Source organism: Acomys minous (genome assembly GCF_964271855.1).
Source record: "Acomys minous genome assembly, chromosome: 17".
Taxonomy (NCBI): domain Eukaryota; kingdom Metazoa; phylum Chordata; class Mammalia; order Rodentia; family Muridae; genus Acomys; species Acomys minous.
The window spans coordinates 66,500,192-66,517,608 of record NC_140500.1 but is presented as its reverse complement, the minus strand read 5'-3'; the positions used below and the strand labels follow the sequence as shown (position 1 = coordinate 66,517,608).

At 40.2% G+C, this 17,417-nt stretch overlaps 1 protein-coding gene and 1 pseudogene across 3 annotated transcripts in view; both read right to left on the bottom strand.

Moving 5' to 3' along the window:
- Positions 1-17,417, bottom strand: part of CTNNA2 (catenin alpha 2) — a 1,110,979-nt gene that overhangs the window by 110,251 nt on the left and 983,311 nt on the right. The window lies entirely within an intron of this gene.
- On the bottom strand, positions 12,730-13,464 carry LOC311588513 (ubiquitin carboxyl-terminal hydrolase isozyme L3-like; annotated as a pseudogene). Its single transcript has one exon. The product of its transcript is annotated as a ubiquitin carboxyl-terminal hydrolase isozyme L3-like (transcript).

Sequence of the window (17,417 nt, the reverse complement as noted above, 5' to 3'; positions counted from 1 at the left end):
ATTTGCATATTTCCTAAGGTAAAGGAAATCTGAGGTGTGTAGTGCAGAGCAGTGGGTAGAATGCAGAGCAGGGATGTTAGGAAAGCTTAGCCTTCTAAGGAGCTGTGAGTTCTCTGCAGACAGAAAGATGTTTCCTAATTAGTAACTGGAAGGGCACTGTTTGTGAAGGTAGGGGCTCTTTCAAAGATGATTTCAATAAGCCATCAGAGTAAGAGTTGCTTTTTGAAAATTAATAAGAAAGATGAAGGATACTTTGTCTATTACAATGAAAATAAAAGCTGCCAACATCACAGCGCCAATGAGTTACAAATAGTATCTTCTCTTTTTTGTTACCTGGGTTTAAATTTTTTTCTGATGGCCTTCCCTATTACACTTAGCATTTGAAATAAGTCTTAGCAAAGAAAAATATGGTGTTCCTTACTCACAGTAAAGGACACTAAATGGCAACGGGCACCAAGTTTTTGAGAAGTGACCCAGGGATTAATACTGAGGTCTCCCAATTTTGGTTTTCTTTCATTGTATTTCATCGTTTCTATTCTGCATTCTGGTAAGTACTTGTGATATTTGTATATATTTTCAAAGATTTATTTCAGTTTTAATTATGAGCATGTATGTGCATCTATGTGGCAGGTGTGTATGCTTGCAGAAGACAAGAGATATCAGATCCTCTTGTAGCTACAGTTACAAACAGTTCTTTGCCACCTCACATGAGTGCTAGGAACCAAATAGTGCAATCTGTTACATGCTAAACCATATCTCCAGTATTTTCTATATGTTTATTCATTGTACATTCCAAATGACTAATTCAGTATCCAGTACAGGTCTTTCATATGTGTCGATTAAATTGCTAAAGAATAATTGTTACCATAAGTCTGTAGAAGTTATTATCTACCATAATTTGAAATATGATTTCCATAGGAGGGACTCAACACTGAGCTATGACTATTTGGCTACACAAGTTTCCACCAGCTATCCTTCTCTTAGTTTTTACCCATTCTCTGGTATTAAACATTCTAGTTGTTAACGTGAACTGAGAAAGCAGGATAGTGTGATTTTTTTTCAGAAACATTTATTTATTTGTTTGCTCTTTTAATCTTCAATTGAATCTTTCACCTTGACACTGCACAACCTTTTACACCCTGAGATACCAGCTTTATGTGATAGCTGACTGTTCTGTTCCATCCTTCTTTGGTAAGTGAGACAGAGTTAATATCATGTTGTTTAAAAAAAAACAAAAAACAATGAACAGTTAAAGAGTGCTGCATGACACCATCATGAAAATAAAAGTACTCCAAAAGCCAAGCCTGGGTTAATATTTTCTCCTATCTCTTTAAAAATATAATAACAGCACTGTCAATGAAATAATAGCTCTGATTCCTGAATGGCTACTAGGAAAAGGGAGATGGAAACAAGAACCAGATGGTGTGTCTCATAAAAGGGCATGGAGAGAGCTAGTGTTGATTGTCAACTTGACAGAATCCTGTATCACCTAGGAAACAGGCCTCCAGGCCCATCTGTGATGGCTTACTGAGATTGGGTTAGCCTCTGCGCACGCAGGTGGGGAGTTATCCAGAGTAGTTGAAATGAAGTAGGAAAGCTCACTCTAAGCATGGGCAGCATGATTCCTTTGGGTTGCATCTTCCACTGGATTAAAGAAAATGAGCTGAGCACAAGCGTTCAGGGTCCTTTGTTCTCAGACTATGGCTGCAATGTGACCAGCTGCCTTAAGTGAATGCCACTTTAACTTCCCTATCGAAATAGACAATGTCCTGGAACTGTAAGCTAAATGCATCCATTCTCTCATAAGTTGCATTTGCCAGGGTATTTTAGAAGCAACATAAAAAGTAATTAAGAAACCCATAGCACTTTTTATAAAACATTTTCCTCTACCAAATAAATACCCTAAAATCGATCAGTTTGTATAATTAACTAAAATCTGACTGAAAATATACACCTGACGGGTGGAAGAAAGGTCATAACACCTGAATATCGTGAATAAGAGAATCTGCAAGCATATGCAAATATATAAATCAACAAATGAATAAATTAACATGTGTTTATGAAGCAAAAGACACTTAAATGCTGGCTAAATATGTGTTGCTACTATAGAGTTATTCATATTTAAGAAGCATGATGTGCTGTGTTGATTCACTTAAAAAAGAGATAGGAAAGATGGATGAGCAATTATGAGTGCTTAATGCTCTTCCAGAAGACTTGAGTTCAGTTCCTAGAACCCATATCAAGAAATTCACAACCTCTTGCAACAACAGCTCCAGGGGGATCTGACACCATTTTCTGGCCTCCAAAAGCACCTACTCTTAGGTGCAAATACCTCACCTATACACATACATAGTTTCTTTTAGTTTAAAAGAGATAATCAAAATATTGGCTAAATAGGTGGGGGTAGAAAACAAATAAGGCTGGCCAGCTGTTCATAACTATTGAAGCTATGTGACACATGATGACCTATTATATATTTGCTATTCACTACTTTGAGATGCAGAAAAAAATTATAATAAAAAAGATTTAACACCCACACCCACCCACATCACCAGCTCTGGAAGACTTTTTTTTACATTTCAATGTGTTAAACAAAAGCTTAGTAAAACAGAAAGGTCTGAATATGGTTGGAGTTGGAGCTTATGACCAAGTGAGTGTGCTGGCCAAGTACAGAAGAGAGTCCTGTCCAGACCAGTGCTGGCTGTTGGCCCTCTATTAGAAGACAGGCCTGGAGGAGAATGGGGCAGAAAACAGCTGGACTCTTGCAAAAGAAAGAGATGCCAACCACCAAAACTCAGATGGTGACAGGTTTTTCTTCCTAAATCTCTTTTTGGTTTCTTGCCCTTTGTTTAAATAAACTCCATTGTGACTTCAGGCTAAAGTAGAAACTCACCACCCAACACAACCCAGCTGGAGGGGCAGAGCAGGAAACACTGGGCAGGAACGAACACCTGGCAACCTCCAGTGTCTTCCAACCATTTATTCTCTTTAATTTATACAGATGCAAAAATCCTAACGTCTGGCAACCCTACTCTGCAAAGTCCTCCTACGTTTAATTCCACTTAAAATCAGAATTCCATTTACCTTCTATTGTATTAGGAAACATGCTGTGAGGATTGTGAATAGCATGCTAAGGACTGCAGTATCTCAAAAGGCAGGGTCTGTGTTTGAAACTGGTCATGGATGTTATCCAAATCCCTGCCTTCCTTGATTCACTGTGGCTTGAATTCCTCTGCTTTTCCCACAGCTACTGCCATTATCATGGCTCTGAGCAGACTTTCATATATTTGGATTTTTATAGCTCTGTTAGCACATGGCTTAGTCTTCCAAGTAGCCCCCAGTGCAATAGCTCTAAACCTGAGGGTTGTAACCCCAGACCCTTTCACAGGGATCTCCTAAGACCATCAGAAAATGCAGATATTTGAATTTTTCTGCTTCTGGGTTAACTCACTCATTATGATCATTTCTAGCTCAATCCATTTATCCACAAATTTCGGGAATTCCTTGTTTTTAATAGCTGAATAGTATTCCATAGTGTATATGTACTACAGTTTCTTTATCCATTCTTCTATTGATGGACACTTAGGTTGTTTCCATGTTCTGGCTATTATGAATAAGGCTGCTATGAACATGGTTGAACAAATTTTCTTGTTGTGTGCTGGAGCATCTTCTGGGTATATTCCAAGGAGTGGAATAGCTGGGTCTTGAGGAAGCCCTATTCCTATTTTTCTGAGATAGCACCAGATAGATTTCCAAAGTGGCTGTACTAGTTTGCATTCCCACCAGCAATGAAAGAGTGTTCCTCTCTCTCCACATCCTCGCCAGCATGTGGTTTCGCTTGAATTTTTTATCTTAGCCATACTGATGGGTGTAAGATATATACTCACTTATATCTGCATACTAGCCCAAGGAACATGTCCCATGAAAGCCTTCAAGTATCAGGAAACTGGGACAGTGGGGAGGACATCCTATTGGGACTCTAGATGAGACAAGCATGGGAGAATGCCAAAGTAGAAGGATCCAGAGGGTCCTAGAAACCTACAAGTAGAACATTATGATAGGCAGATTTGGGCCCAGGGGTCCCGCTCAAACTAAGGCACCAGCCAAGGACAATACAGGCTGTAAACTTTAAACCCCTACCCAGATCTAGCCAATGGTCAGAACATTCTCCACAGTAGAGTGGAGAGTTGGATATGACTTTCTCACGTACTCTGGTGCCTCATATTTGACCATTTTCCCTGGAGGGGGAGACCTGGTGGCACTCAGAGGAAGGACAGCAGGTTACCAAGAAGAGACTTGATACCCTATGAGCATATACAGGGGGAGTAAATCCCCCTCAGGAACTGTCATAGGGGAGGGGAATAAGGAGAAAATGGAAGGGAGGGAAGAATGGGAGGAGACAAGGGATGGGATAACCATTGAGATGTAACAAGAACAAATTAATAAAATAATATATATCTTGGAAAAAAAGAAAATGCAGATATTTACATTACGATTCATAACAGGAGCAAAACTACAGTTATGAAGTAGCAATGAAAATAATGTATGGCTGAGTATTGTCACAACATGAGGATTGTATTAAAGGGTCACAGCATGTAGGAAGGTTGAGAAACACTGCTCTAATGAGTAAAGTAGCTTGCACTAACTAAAATTTCCACACCAGCCTAAGGACTCTGCATGCAGCAAATGCCTCATACCTGGTCCTCATCATCTATTCTTTACCTGCAACTTGAACAAAATAGAAATCTCCTCAGTTGAATAAAATATCCTATTTTTTTAAAAGGAAGACTCATCTCTGTGGTCATTTTTGCACAATGGGACTAAAAGTGAAGGGAAAAAAAGAAAATTAATGTCATTAAACATTGGGAAAAGATAATCAAAACACAGACACTAGACAGTGACTAGGGTACAGACTGCAGCCCTGAAGTCATTATGCAGTCTGATTAAATTTGAGACAATTGTGAATCCTGCTTGAGTCAACCAAGCAGGTGACATTATGAGATGTCCACGCGCAGCTTGGTCTGGCCTTTCCTTTCTCCATTCCTGAATTATTTACAGTTTAACGGAAACAGCAAGTTATCCACCTTCCTGGAGGCCTAGAAAACATTAAAGTTTATCATAGGATATTAAATTGAGGGCTATTAAAATTTATGTTGGATGGGCCATAAGCATGGCGGGCAGATCTGTTGGGTGAACCAATTGCATTATATCTGCAGTGAAGAGGAGCCCTCCTCCTGAACTTCAGAAAGAGAATTAAATTGGCTAGGTAAAAGCTGAAAAAGACTGAGCCAGTATTTTATGTGTGGGTTCTGTCCTTAGAGCAAGCTGTCTTTGCACAAAAGAAGCTTGGCAGCCATCACTATACCATTGATCTTTAGAGAATCTGAGGTATTGGGAACTCTGTAAAGTGGATGCCTATGTAAAAAAAAAGGGGTGGTGGTTTCTGCCTGCAATCACAGCCCTGTAGTGGTGGCTGCAGAAGGGTAACTGGAGTTTGTTGACCAGCCAGTCCAATTCAGTCAGTGAGGTCCAGGTTCAATGAGATGAAGAACTGGAAATACCCTACTTTGATGTCTGATGTCTGACCTACACACACACATACACACACACACACACACACACACACACATACACACAGAGAGAGAGAGAGAGAGAGAGAGAGAGAGAGAGAGAGAGAGAGACAGGCAGACAGACAGACAGACACACACACACACACACACACACACAGACACACACACACACACACACATACACACTCCACATCAGGAAGATCTTTGGAAATTCAGCCAAGAAGTACTCATTGTTATTAGCTCGGACTCATCCAATGTATTGTGAAGAGTTCAGGTAGCCATCCTTTCATCTTTTTTACTGACTGCCCAGTGAGTCAAGCTTGCCTTCTGTTCAGTGATTACTGTACTCTTTTCTTTACTTGGAAAGCACTCAGTAAGCAGAGGAAACAAACAATACAATTAAAAAGCTGAGGCAGAAAACATTAAGTGAAACTTGTGCCAAATTTTCCAGTACAGTAAGTTGCTTCTTGAACTCAGTTTGTATTATGATTGGCATGTTCTCCCTAACTTTTTACTGAATAAAACCAGCTTCTCAACATTCCCAAGAAACTCATGGAATGGAGAGCTGATCAGATCCATGCCAGTCCCCCATATAAATATATTCTGAACATTTAAATGCAAGAATGCCAATTTGGGGGCTAGAGAGATGGTTCAGCATGTGGGAACACATACTGATCTTGCAGAAGACCCAAGTTAGTTCATAGCATCCACACTGGGTGGCTCACAACCGCTATAACTGTGGCTTCAAGAGAATCCCTCTGATGATTCTAATGTGTGCAGACACCTACCTTCAACCTATGACTACCTACACACAGGTATATACACATGAACATAAATAAAAATTAGAAATAAAATTTGAACTAAACTCGAGTCTTCGTTGAACACTTACAAAACCAAAACAAATTGAAAGCCAATATACCTGTAAGACTACTGCGCCCCTTAATTTAAAAAAAAACTAAACTTAATTATAAAATTAATTTTAGGCACTTAACTCCAAAGAGATATGAGGTACAACTGAGTCATGAGAACACTTTTTTCCTTTTTCTGGCCCTAGAAATCAAATTACATGTTAAAATATTTGTGGCTTCTGTTTAATTCCAAACATGGAACATACTCCATGCACTCAACCCCAAATGCTATACCATTTCTTAAATTTTTATACCTTTGGGTATCATAATCATGTTTTAAGTGTTACATACTTTTGAAATGAAACAAAGTATCAATTCACAGGTCCATAATGCACTTGCTCCTTGTGTTAATATTTCATCATCATTGCAAACTTGATGATAGAAATGAACCCATTTACTAATAAAAAGGTATGATTAGCTACCACTAGTTAGTCCATGCCCATATCAAGACAGAGAGAGGGGAAGGTGGCAGAATTCCATGCACACGATTGTTCTCTGTAACAAGGAGCACTTTGGACTCCACCTGGAGCTTTATCCACTTTCATGCACTGACATAACCTTCTATATGAAGGTGTTAGTATGGACTGCAACTTATGCCTAGACACCAAAGTCCTTATAAATCCCCACCCCTAGTTGGGCAGCTATTCACAGATGCAGGCTGCAAGGAAATGGAAAGTTGGTTGTCTTTAGCATAGCTTCTTGTGTTGACCGTGTTCCAGTGGATGCTCCCTATGCTCATGCACATGTAGATGACACATTATTCATGCAAAGAGGAACCTCCATTTTGATGATAAGACATAACTTAAGTTAGTCATTCCATGGTATCTGCAGGGATTGGTGCCAAGCCCCTAAACCGAAGTGGTGATCTGCTTTAAAAGTTCAAAATTTGATGAATATTACTGAGGAGATGAAGAGGAGGCAAAAATAAATAGTGACAGATTCTGAGATGAGCAAATGCCTTAGAGGTCAGGAACTCTTGCTGCTCTTTCACAGGGTCCCAGTTCAGTTCCCAGCACCCATGTTGGAAGGATCATCCTTTCTGGTCACTGCAGTTCCAGAGGACCTGATACTTTCTTCAGGTCTCTGCAGGCACCACATCACCATCACATATCCATAAATAAAAATAAAGAGTTAGGAAATTCTATTTTTCCTTGTTTGTTTTTAGAGACAGGGTTTCTGTGTGTAGCGTGGCTGTCCTTGGCTTTGTAGACGAAACTGGCCTCAAATTCACAGAGATGCACCTGCCTCTGCCTCACTGAATGCTGAGATTACAGGTGTGTACCACTGCACCTGGCCAAAAAAAAAACCCTCTACCTTATATGTTATCACTATGCATAGCATGTAACAGATAATATCTCAGTGTCTTTTGATACTATTTATATCATTCATATTCCAAATATTCTCAATTTTCTAGGAAAATTTATACATTTTCAATACTTAATTTTTCACTAATGTTGTTTTACTCTTCAGCAAATCAGTTCCCTCTTGTTACGCAGCTAGTTGGTTTCACCAGTGTTTACTATTACTCACACAAAAACAGTATCTTCTGGCTTCATTTTGACTCTTATCAGAGGTGGAATTTCTGGGTGAGGAAGCTTCCTCTGGGACTTGTTGGCATAGGACCACATGCTGGTAGAAGGTTCTTATCAATGAGCAGAGTTGAACCTTCATACAACCTCATCCCTGCCCTGTCTTCTAGACAGTTCTCTCACCATGACATCCTGGTGCCTGTCTGAATATCTATTCCATAGACCACAAGCAGACATCAGGATTGCTTAAGAAGATGCTACCCGTTACCCCAGGTATACTGTCAACCCCTGCAGGACAGAAACCTCCAACACACCTAGTACATAGCTCGGATTATGCCCACAATTCTTAATCTTTGGGTCCCAACCCCTTTGAGGTGCAATGACCCTTTCACAGTGGTCTCCTAAGACCATCATTGTGATTTTTAACTGTAGCAAATTTAGTTATGAAGTAGCAATGAAAATAATTTTATGATTGGGGTCACCACAACCTTAGGAGCTGTATTAAAGGGAGGCAGTATTGTGAAGGCTGAGAGCCACTGGATTACTGATAGCTCAAGTACATCAAAAGTAAGTAAACTAGTAAATACATAGGCCCACAAGTCTCTATTGTGTTATGGAACTGATTGAATAATTCAGCTTTCTACAACTTCATCACACTCAAGAGCACCCTCAAGTTCCATGATCTGGAATTAGGGCAATGATGTATTCCCCATAACATTTTTTTTTTTTGCAGTTTAACATCAGTCAGCATTTGTCAGCTAAGAACCAGATCAACCAGATATACCATCCTGTTATACAGAACTGCAGAGAAAAATCTTTGCAATCCCATCATCAGTCCTTGCACCCTCATCTGTAGTTAGACATCTATGACAACACAAATCTGCATGTCTAAGGCTCCTCTGGGGTGCAAAATAGCTCCTCTGCTTGTGTTCTTAGGGATACATGCACCACTAGCGAATGCTGTGTGCATGCCTCTGCCTAAATTAAAGTGATCAGTCTGCCCTGGTGACTTTAATGGAGGTAATCACCAGCTCACATTCATGAACAAATTGATGTGCCTGCTTCCTCGCTGAATCACTCAGAATAAATCTATACCCTTCATATATAAAAACCTCAGTGGCTTAAAATAATGCAATAAAACATCTCCTAATGTGTTCTTGAAGCTGCTTCATCAATAATGTGCTGTTATGTGAAAAGGATAGCAGAAGCTTCTCTTCTATTATCTAAAATCATGCAATAGATGTAATCCCCTTTTAATTACCAAAGACCTCCTGAGATTTCATTTTCTCTATCTTCACATCAAGGAAGTGAAGTACCATTACACCCTGCTATTATTTTTCTTCCCACAGTCCCATAAAAATAAATACAATCTTCATGTATTTCTAGTGCATAAAGGATGTTGATTTTTATGTATGCAGGTTGAACATTGTAGTTTGGGAACTTGTATCTAGTGATGGATATGAGTTATATTAAGCCATCCAGTGCTCGATGTTTTGGGGTGTCCAGGAACATTTGTAGAATGAAGAGCCTGATGTGTAAGTGAGAACACTCTGTTCAGGTAGCCTGGTGATAAGTAGAACTCTAGAGTTAAGACCACAGCCAAGACTCCAACCATCGAAACCATTAAAGGATCTGTTCTTCCAGACCAAATTCCAATGTAATGAAAGACAGCCCAGAGATCTCATTTTGTTCCAGATTCTCTTTAGGGATTTATGAAGACCTAAATCCTTTATAAAAAGCACTTCTACCAATTAAATTCCTAGCAATATGCCAAAGTAAATTAACACTCCATAAGTCTCTAAAAACTTTTTATTCACAATCACCCGTAGGGATCAATTTTACTGTCTATAAAACCCTCACTACTTAACACATTGCTTTATGCACTATGTATAATATGTGTACATGAGTGGAACATGCATACATATACAAGTATACAGATACACAGAGATATACATCTTCAAATAAACTTCAAGATGGTTACTACAGCTCCACCGGACTTAACTTGCTGCCCTCTTCAGCCCTCCACAGGAACCACTATGCCCATATACATGAACATAAATAAAAGCGTATTAATCCCTGAGACCACTATGGTCTCATACAAAACCTGAAACAACCAAGAATGAACATGAATATCACTCCATGGCAGCCCTGCTATCCTGAATTTTCTTGAATGCCTGTCTTGTGAGCCCATAAGTTTTCCCAAGTCTTCCTCTGTACCACTGATGATCAATCAGTTAGAATTCATTGCTAAGAGAACAAAGTAAATATTCACGGAGTTCATATTTTCCCTCCTCAACAGTACAACACTTGCTCAGTTTACGATGGTCCTTAGGAACTCTAGGCTTTCCTGCCAGCCTTTGGAAAAATACATAAGAACAATGTCCCTCCTCTAATTTCATCCTCATGTCTTGTAAGTAAAGTTTTACTGGAACACATCTTTGTCAATGTATGTATTGTCTATGACTGCTGTTGTACTACAGCAACAGAGTTGATTTGTAGTGACAGATATCGCATAACACACAAACCAAGAAGTGGGGGTATCTACTCCTATCCAGAAAAGGATTGTCACTCTGTGGTTAAGACTGTATCTAGGTCAGAATTAAGGATTCATTTATACAAGTTTGTCAAATACTCCAAAGCATCTTCAAGATAGTAATTAAACAATGTTTATAGTACTTGTGTCATAATTACATTTCTTTTAAGCTAAGTAGATCGGGGCTGGAGAGATGGCTCAGTGGGTAAATACTTGATGTCCAAGTATGAGGACTGGAGTTTAATCCCTGTAACTCATGTAAATGTCAGGTGGTCAAAGTGACCCACCTGTAAACTTAGCAAGTAGAAAGACAGAGACAGAGCATCCTAGAACAAACTGGCTATGTAGATTATCAGAAATGGTGAGCTCCAGGTTCAGTGTAGAAGCCTGCTTCTATATACAATGTGAAGTGCTTAAAGAAAACACAACATCAAAATTAAGCCTCTGTGCACATCTACAGATGTGAATATGTACCAGCACATGTACACACACACACACACACACACACATGCATCTATATGCATATGCAGCACACCCCACACATGACCTAAACAAATAATAAATGAGTAAGTAGCTAAGTGGATCAGAAATAGGTGAATGTTTTTAACAAATAATAATATGTATAGTCCAAAGTCAACTTATCAATGTTAAATTTTGTGAGACCAGTAAAAAATAAAAAGAGGAACAGGAGGGTCAAATATGGTACAAGACTTGTAGAACAACTTTTAGGATGCTATGTCAGCTCCAAACAGTTGCACAAGAAGTTTGCCAGTGAGCAGTCAAAGAGAACACCTGGGTTTGTAACCAGGTGGGTATTTTCTCCAACTGTAGCCATACCAGTTAACCATTCATGAAACTGAAAGATCACAACAGAGGCCTCCTGATATTAATGACATGGCATCCTCTGTAGTTTTTTATCTCTTTTGATAGGCTACCTGTTCCAACACACTCCCAAGACTTGCTCTCCAGCCTGGGCTTGAGCCAAGTGCATAAGTAATCCAACTACATGATTCAGTTTATATCCAAGAGAAGGAAGTAGTGCCAGGGGCCCCAGGACAAAAATCCATGCATTCATCACTGTAATGGGTAATTTCAGAGTGAGAAGCATTGTGAACTATACACTTGAGATTCACCTTCAGAGTTCACTTCAGTCGTTTACATATGTTTTGTGGAGATGATATGAGTCGTGCACTTTACCACTCAGTGAAAGGCCCTAATGAGCTGACCAGCATGAAGGCTCAAGCACTTTAGAAGCTCCCTCTATGCCCCTGCTGCTAGCAAATTCTCCGTACTCCCATTAGAATTGCATTCCCATAGCTCATGCTCCCAAACAGCTCTACCTGCCACTGTACTCTCTCTTCCTTTATTTCAGGTCTGCTCTCCTGCCTTCTTCAAGTTCACTCATGGTGTTTCAGATCTCCTTTTGGTGGCCCAGTTGGAATCTGGGTGCAAAGTATAGCTCCTCCTTTCCGTATCACTTCCCTAGGAGCAAGTCCACACATTTCCAGACCAGTGGAATGCCTGTGTCCCTCCATTATCCAGGGGTGACATCAGAGAACTCTTTATTTAGTCTCCATTTCAGGGGCATTACATGGGTAAAGGGAAGCCGTGACAGAATGGCAGAGCTATCCCTAGGATGTCCCCAGAAGTCATTTCCCAGGTGCTGACATTCTTCCTAGTGATTTTGTCAACACCTGCCTTCCTACACTTGCTTCCTGTTTCTTTTTTTTAAGTCAAAGTTTATTCACATAAAGTTTAATCAGTCAAGTTAATCAAAATATTAAAGGTTTTGAGTTAGATCTAGCCAATGGTCAGAACATTCTCCACAGCTGAGTGGAGAGTGGGATATGACTTTTTCACATACTCTGGTGCCTCACCTTTGACCATGTCCCCTGGAAGGGGAGACCTGGTGGCACTCAGAGGAAGGACAGCAAGTTACCAAGAAGAGACTTGATACCTTATGAGCATATACAGGGGGAGTTAATCCCCCCCCCAGAAACAGTCATAGGGGAGGGGAATAAGGGGAAATGGGAGGGAGGGAAGAACAGGAGGATACAAGGGATGGGATAACCATTGAGATGTAACAAGAATAAATTAATAAAAAAAAATAAGAAAACAAACCTAAACATCACATTACAAAAAAAAAGTTTTGAGTTAGTTATGGCATCAGAAATTTAACTTTTGTTGCAAATAATACAGTAGTGATGTTTCTGTCAAGATGCTATGCTGCCGAGAGAGCAGTTGCATTAAATCTTAACTCATCGGGGTCACGTTCCATGAACTTCGTGCAGATTTCTACATCATCCTCTAACAATGTGCCATCACTAGTTTTCCCATGGTTAATTGGAAACGGTTCGCATCCATCTAATTCATAGGGGTGCCCATCTGCATGAACTAATGCAATAAAATGAAGATCTACTTTTTCATCTATACTTGGAGACTCAGTCTGGCCTTCATGTGCACTGGTTTCATGAGTAACATGAATAGCATCATCATTCTCCAGGTATTTGGCTCTTTATTCAGGGCTCATTGACACAGACTCCTCCAGGAACTTTTTCAGTGTTGGTCCAGATTCAAAGAGCATCTTGTCTTTGTTGTTCGCAGTGGCATGGATTGGGCCAATCGTTCCACAGGCGTTGCTGATGGTTTGCTTCATAAAATATACTGACGAGGTAACATCTTGTCCTTGAGATTTTATTTTTTCTTCCTCTTCTGTTCTGAACACTTCATACTTCTCCGTGATGGAGAAGAGGAGTAGCACTGCACACAGGGGTCTCGGCACCATGCTCAGAAGCTCAGGCTCCGTGCCGTACATGTCAACAAACTGCCAGTTAGGGTGCAGGCCTAATTGTTTGAGAAACTGGTTGGTGATCTTGAAGTTGGCCTCCAGTGGCAGCCAGAGCTGACCCTCCATGACTGCTCCGCCAGCCAGCACTGCTACCACCACCGCGGCTGCTTCCCGCTTCCTGTTTTCTATTTCAAGTTCTCTGCTTTCAGTCACCTGAATTCTTTTACCTGGATAACATAATTCACACAGCAGACACACTCAACTATTTATCACATCTGCTGTTGGCCACCAACCCTTCCTGCCACTGTACTATTGTGAGGTGAGGCCCTCCTGGTTCCACTGTTAAACTTAACACTTTCACAAGTGTCTCAGAAGACAAAAACCTTATTGAATGCCCAGCATTTTTTATTTATTTGAATCACATGTCCCGAACTAATACCTATAAATATACCAGTGTTTTGCTCGGTGTTGAAATTCAAAACATTGCCATAGTGACCAGAGACAGGGTCACAGAGCAGTGCCCAGACAGAAGACAACAGAGTTAGTTCACAGCAACTTGGGAACCCTCTTGGAAAGGAGTGAAGCAGTGAAATCCTTTTTCCCTCCAAGCTGACCTTCGAAGGGTTACCTCTGCCTCACTGGACAGCAGATGCAGCCATCAGAGTCCAGAGCCATGGCCAGGCATGGTCACAGATGCATGCTGGCTTCAGTCTTTGACTCTTGGGAGACCATCACCAGGTCTAGATGGAATGAGCAGCTGTACTTTGGAAAGTATGTGCAAACTCACAGCCAAGGTTATTCTTGTCACTAATGCCCATAGGATCAGTTCCAGCCCATGATGCCCTTCAAATGTGCCTCAGCTTAGCAACTTCCTACAATAAAATTGCTTTGCTTTCATCCTCAGGAGGTCTTTATTTATTTATTTCCCTTCTTTCTTTCTTCTTCTAGCTGAATCTGTCATCTAACTGAATAGCCATTTGGTTTGGCCTTTCAGTTTGCTCAGTGATATAAAGCTAAAGATGGCATTCTGACTAATATTCCCAGAAAGGTGTGAGTAATGGGGGAATTCTGTGCATCTTGCTTCTGTTTAGCTTTGTGCTTTCCATGTAAGCTGCTTATTTAATTAACCATGAGCTTTTACCTCAAATAGGTTCTTTAATGGGGTGGAAGTTTATAGAGCATAGTTTGTGAGCATGCATGGGGCGGGGCCATAAAAGTGTTTGAGGATCATCAGAGTTAAGTGATAATTCTGAAGATCATTTTGACACTCCTAGAAGCCTACATAAAATTTTAAATTGTTTCATTCTTATCCTTTTACTATAATAAAATATACACTTACAGATGATTTTCTCATAAGCATTATTTTATGTTTAAATAGGAAAATTTGGTCATGAGTTGTGAAAATAGACATATATTCTTCAAGCTAGGAATGCCCTACCCCTTTTAATGAGTGGCTAAAACACATACTGAGAAATTATATGCTACCTGATGTGTAAGGCCAAAAAATTGTTAACGCTTAACAGCGACAAATTTTCTTGCACTAGAATTACAATGATATCCTAAAACATGATGGATACTGAAGTCCCCATCAGGGTAACCCTGAGCATGCCAGTCCTTCTGATGGCTGCTATATCTGATCAACACTATCTGTGCTCACCCCTTCCTCAGTCTCATCACTGGAAATGTTCAAGTATCTCTCATCTCTGCATGCTCGTGGCCTTATTGATATTTGCCAAAGCTTGATATCACCATCCATGATTTTACCAGATAAAAGTTGTGCACAAACATAAGCTCTTTCAGTTACTAAAGAGCTATGAAGTTGGAAAAGAGCCCAAAGAAGACTTTTAAAGGCATTCACAGAGAATTCATGCAAAATTTCATTTAGAGGTGCTATCTCTAGAATATGGCCAAACATCCCATGGATCCACTTAGAAGAAAATAGCATTACACTTTATATGTGTAGGGACCATAAGATTTGTAATAGTTTACAAGAATGGAGCCTGAATTAGCTTTTATGTGTGAGATTCAGGTAGAACCTGGCAACTCAACGCACTGAGTCAAAGAGATGGCTCTGTTGGTAAAGTTGTTGCCATGCAAAAATGAGGACTCAAATGTGGCTCCCCAGAAACCATGTAAAAGCAGGATGTGGCAGCATTTGCCTGAAATCCCAGTGCTGTGGAGGCAGAGACAGGAAAATCCCTGGGGCTTTCAGGTCAGTCAGTCTAGCCAATGAGGAATTTGAAGTTCAGTTAGAGACCTTATCTTAAAATGCAAGGTGAAAAACAATTGAGGAAGATACAGTGCTCTCACCTGGTCAACACACACACACACACACACACAGAGAGAGAGAGAGAGAGAGACAGACAGACAGACAGACAGACAGACAGACAGACAGATAGACAGACTGAGACAGAGAGACAGAGACAGAGAGAGACAGAGACAAAATGACACAAGCTAATCTCAAAGGCATGGACTGAAGTTGTCAAAAACCTGGAATCCCAGTTCTTGTTCCACAATAATTCCCAAATGGTGTCACTGGTGTCACAATTTTAAGTCTGAGCATAATGCAACCAGCCTGAGATGTAAAAGCAGACAACACTGCCACTTGGGAAAGTATTCTCTCGATGCTGTCATGCCTTCCTAAATAAAATGGGCATAATGAGTCTAAGTCTCTTGATGAGGATGTTTGTAAGATATCAACCACTGAGTGTTCCATGGAAGATTAGTTGCTGTTCTTATAATTAAGCGAGTCACTACTGCAGTTAACTACATGGTGAGAAAAGTCATTTGACAGAGGATGTCTGTCTGACATTTCGAAGCCTAGTCTGTTATTTTCAACAAACAATTTGACACTGCCTATAGTAAGTCAGGGAGCAGCTCATGTACACTCTACTAATCCAGGGAGCTGAATGAAAAACAATAGATGTCCAAGTATTAACACTGGGGGTTTTAGTGTGGGTCGTGTACATCCATAGATAATGTTATTATTTCTCTCAGATGACAGAGTCATACAGACAAAGCCAAGAACCTTAGCACGGATCCAATCAAGCTCATCTTCCGTTTCTTGGGAGCTATACATACACCTCCATTTAACAAAGAGGAATCTATCCAAAAGACACCAGGAAATACTCCCTTGGTTGGACAGCTAATTTGCTGCAAAATTGAGATCAGATTCTACGCCTTTCTATTTTGGTGCTCTGTATGATTAGATATGCACTGAAAACTCCTGAGCAGCTTTAGAAAAACCACTCTAAGGTCCAATATTATTGGATATTTTGAAGCTCCCCCAGAGAATGCTAATATGAAGCACTGGTAGAGAAATGTCTTATTCTAAATTTAATCTGAATTTGCTCTAAACTCCATTAGAACATTTCCAAATAAAAAGATATCTTACTTTCTTTTCAGCTTTTTTTTTTTTTACCCTTCATCAACCACCGTCATCTCTCATAGGAATTAGCTGGGGAGAGGCCCTGGAAGTGATTTCTGTTTTCTACTACTTTCCAAGTTCATCCTATGGCACAGGATGGCCTTTTTGCTCCAAAGAGAGGAAGTTCACTCCACTGCCATCAGAGAGTACAGAACACAGTGGCCAGGTAACCATAGCAACTTTCTGAGTGGATACATGGTAGCTTCTTTAACAAGTGAATTGATGGTACTGACACTCCCCAGTAGAAGGAGGGAAAGTAGGGTCACCAGGACTCTTGCCTGCAACTCCAGAAATTTCTTTCTGCCTACTACACACTGGCTTTAAAAGTAACCTTGAGAGATGACAGGACACATAAGGAGGTTAACTGCAAACGGAGCATCATGATGCAATTTTCACAAGGTGTTCAACCAGGATAGGGTGAAAGTTTGTGGTGATGCAGCTATCTGGGTGTCATTCACAAGCCTATACATAACCAATCACCCATCCATGTTTTATTAGCCAGCCCAATAAAATTCATTGGTTCACCAGGTTGGATTTTGCTATAATTGTACTTTGGTCTGTCCTTAATTTTTCTAACTTGGGTAAATAGATGTTTATTAATGTCTACCCAATTAATAAGATCTTCCACTGTAAAAAAACCAGCAGGTCTGCTGAGTGAGTTT